General features: G+C 21.5%; 1 protein-coding gene across 1 annotated transcript in view; it reads right to left on the reverse strand.

Moving 5' to 3' along the window:
- The window catches only part of LOC138860669 (cuticle protein AMP1A-like), a 19,541-nt gene that overhangs the window by 1,453 nt on the left and 13,516 nt on the right, over positions 1 to 4,572 (reverse strand). The window lies entirely within an intron of this gene.

Consider the following 4,572-nt stretch of genomic DNA (forward strand, 5'->3'; position numbering starts at 1 on the left):
AAATAATTATAATGATGAAAATGACAGTAATAATCAGCACTATAATTGCAATAATGATAATGATAATAATGATAATCATGACGATAATGACTATAATGATGATAATCATCAGAATAATGACCATAATGATGATAATAATAATCGTAAAGTCCATTTATAATGAAATAAAGGCTAAAACTAATAAAGTTCCATAAGGCGAAAAAACGGCAAAATCTAGGATATTGATAATTATGACGATTTTAACATCAATTCAGGTAATTATGATGATTTTCATGATAATTCCTGGATTATTAACAATAATGATGATAATTATGATGATAATGACATTAATAATAATGATAATAATAATAATAATGATAATAATAATAAAATGATAATTATAATGATAATTTTGATAATTACTGCAATAATTGCAATAATTAACTTTATTCTAGTAATTTTCATACTAATAATGACAATGGAAATAATGATAAAATCATTATTATTATTATTATACAGCAACAGAAGGCCGGCCTATGCGGGATGGGACATGGTACTTGTTTAGTCTGGGATTTCATATTACAAAGACTAAGTAAAGGAATCAAGAAAATAGGTATTAAACACAGTAACAGAAAGGCGCAAGGGCGAGAAATAAACAATGCTAATGATATCAAAACAATAATGGTAATGGAAATACTAATTATATCAAAATATTAGTAAGAGAGAAAAGGCAGATCACCAAAAAAAAAAAAATAATAATAATAAAAAGTGCCTATAGTATTCCAAAATTGTGGGCTACAGAAAAAAAACTAACAGAAAAGGTAATGACAATGAAGATGATTATTGTGTTGAAATACGGAAACTATCTAATCCTTTACATATAAAGCCGAAAACAATAAATAAAGCAAACGCTGCTAATAAAGGAAAGCACTTGAATGTATGTTTTTTTTTCCTATAAAGCACACACAAACAAACGTTCATAAACACATTATATTTCAAAGGCCACATACTGTCTTGTCTCGGTAATATCTTAAAGAATCATACAAACGAAACTCAAAACACACAAGAAATGTTATATATATATATATATATATATATATATATATATATATATATATATATATATATATATATATATTAACCACACACACGAAATCATTATCGGGGTTCTGTTTTAACTCTAGCGTATTACAGCCTTTTGAGAGAAAGGTCGAAAAAAAAACTTTCTCGCTTTTAAATGATAATTATGATGAATTTAACATTAATTCAGGTAATTATGATGATTTTCATGATAATTCCTTTATTATTAACAATAATGATGATAATTATGATGATAATGACAATAATAATAATGACAATAATAATAAAATGGTAATTATAATGATAATTTTGATAATTACTGCAATAATAGCAATAATTAACTCTATTCTAATAATTTTCATACTAATAATGACAATAGAAATAATGATATCATTATTATTGTTATTATAATGAGTATTATTGTCATTATTATTTCTAAAATTATCATTATTGTTATCATTATAAAAATAGTTATAATGATGAAAATGACAGTAGTAATTAGCACTATAACTGCAATAATGATCATGATAATAATGATAATCATGACGATAATGACAATAATGATGATAATCATAAGAATAATGACAATAATGATGATAATAATAATAATCATAGAGTCCACTTATAATGAAATAAAGGCTAAACCTAATAAAATCCCATAAGTCGAAAAAAAAACGGCAAAATCTAGCGTATTGCAGCGTTTTGAGAGAAAGGTCGAAAAACTTTTTCGCTTTTAAATGATAATTATGATGATTTTAACATTAATTCAGGTAATTATAATGATTTTCATGATAATTCCTTTATTATTAACAACAATGATGATAATTATGATGATAATGACAATAATAACACTGATAATAATAATACAATGATAATTATAATGATAATTTTGATAATTACTGATATAATAGCAATAATTAACTATATTCTGATAATTTTCATACTAATAATAACAAAAGAAATGATAATATCATTATTGTTATTATAATGAGTATTATTCTCATTATTATTTCTAAATTCATCACTATTGTTATTATCATTATAAAAAAGTTATAATGATGAAAATGACAGCAATAATTAGCATTATAACTTCAATAATGATAATGATAATAATGATAATCATGACGATAATGACTATAATGATGATTATCATAAGAATAATGACAATAAAGATGATAATGATGATAATAATAATCATAGAGTCCATTTATAATGAAATAAAGGCTAAAAATAATAAAATTCCAAAAGTCGAAAAACTGCAAAATCAATCGTATTACAGCCTTTTGAGAAAAAGGTCGAAAAAAAACTTTTTTCGCTTTTAAATGATATATGTGATGATTTTAACATTAATTTAGGCAATTATTATGATTTTCATGATAATTCCTTTAATGTTAACAATAATAATGATAATTATGATGATAATGACAATAATAATAACGATAATAATTAAATGATAATTTTAATGATGATTTTGATAATTACTGCAATAATAGCAATAATTAACTCTATTCTAATAATTTGCATACTAATAATGAAAATAGAAATATCATTATTATTGTTATTATAATGAGTATTATTGTCATTATTATTTCTAAAATTATCATTATTGTTATTATCATTATAAAAATAGTTATAATGATGAAAATGACAGTAATAATTAGCATTATAACTGCAATAATGATAATGATAATAATGATAATCATGACGATAATGACTATAAGAATGATAATCATAAGAATACTGACAATGATGATGATAATGATGATAATAATAATCATATAGTCCATTTATAATGAAATAAATGCTAACACTAATAAAATCCCAAAAAGTCGAAAAAACCGCAAAATCTATCCTTTGGAGAGAATGGTCGAACAAAACCCATTTCGCTTTTAAATGATAATTATGATGATTTTAACATTAATTCAGGTAATTATGATGATTTTCATGATAATTCCTTTATTAGTAACAATAATGATAATAATTATGATGATAATGACAATAATAATAATGATAATGATAATAAAATGATAATTATAATGATAATTTTGATAATTACTGCAATAATAGCAATTCTATAGCTATTCTAATAAATTTCATAATAATAACGACAATAGAAATAATAATATAATTATTATTGTTATTATAATGAGTATTATTGTCATTATTATTTCTAAAATTATCATTATCATTACCATTATAAAAATAGTTATAATAATATAAATCACAGTAATAATTAGCATTTTAACTGAAATAATGATAATGATAATAATGATAATCATGACGAGAATGACTATAATGACTATAATCATAAGAATAATGACAATAATGATGATAATGATGATATTACTAATCATAGAGTCCATTTATAAAGAAATAAAGGCTAAAGCTAATTAAATCCCAAAAGTCGAAAAAAGTGGCAAAATCTAACGTATTACAGCCTTTTGAGATAAAAGTAAAAAAAAAAAACTTTTTCGCTTTTAAATGATAAATATGATTATTTTAACATTAATTCAGGTAATTATGATGATTTTCATTATTCCTTTATTATTAACAATAATGATGATAATTATGATGATAATGACAATAATAATAATAATAATAATAGAATGATAATCAAAATGATAATTTTGATAATTACTGCAATAATAGCAATTATTAACTCTAATAATTCTAATAATCTTCATACTAATAATGACAATAGAAAAGATAATATCACAATTATTATTATTATAATGAGTATTATTGTCATTATTATTTCTAAAATTATCATTATAAAAATAGTTATAATGAGAGTCAATTAATAATGAAATAGAGGCTAAAACTAATAAAATCCAAAAGTCGAAAAAAACGGAAAAATCTAGGATATTAATGCCTTTTCAGAGAAATGTCGAAAAAAAAACTTTTTCGCTTTTAAATGATAATTATTATGATTTTAACATTAATTCAAGTAATTATGATGATTTTCATGATAATTCCTTTATTATTAACAATATTGATGATAATTGTGATGATAATGACAATAATAATAATGATACTGATAATAAAATGATAATTATAATGATATTTTTTTATAGTTACTGCAATAATAGCAATAATTAACACTATTCTAATAATTTTCATAGTAATAATGACAATAGAAATAATAGTAATATCCTTATTATTCTTATTATAATGAGTATTATTGTCATTTTTATTTCTATAATTATCATTATTGTTATTATCATTATAAAAATAGCTATAATGATGAAAATGACAGTAATAATTAGTATGATAATCATTATAACTGCAATAATGATATTGATAATAAGGGTAATCATGACGATAATGATTATAATGATGATAATCATTGAGTCCATTTATAATGAAACAAATGCTTAAACTAATTTAATCCCAAAAGTAGAAAAATATGGCAAAATCTAGCGTATTACAGCCTTTTCAGAGAAAGGTCGAAAAAAACACTTTTCGCTTTTATATGATAATTATGATGATTTTAATATTAATTCAGGTAATTCT

This window comes from Penaeus vannamei, chromosome 42 (genome assembly GCF_042767895.1).
Source record: "Penaeus vannamei isolate JL-2024 chromosome 42, ASM4276789v1, whole genome shotgun sequence".
Lineage (NCBI taxonomy): Eukaryota > Metazoa > Arthropoda > Malacostraca > Decapoda > Penaeidae > Penaeus > Penaeus vannamei.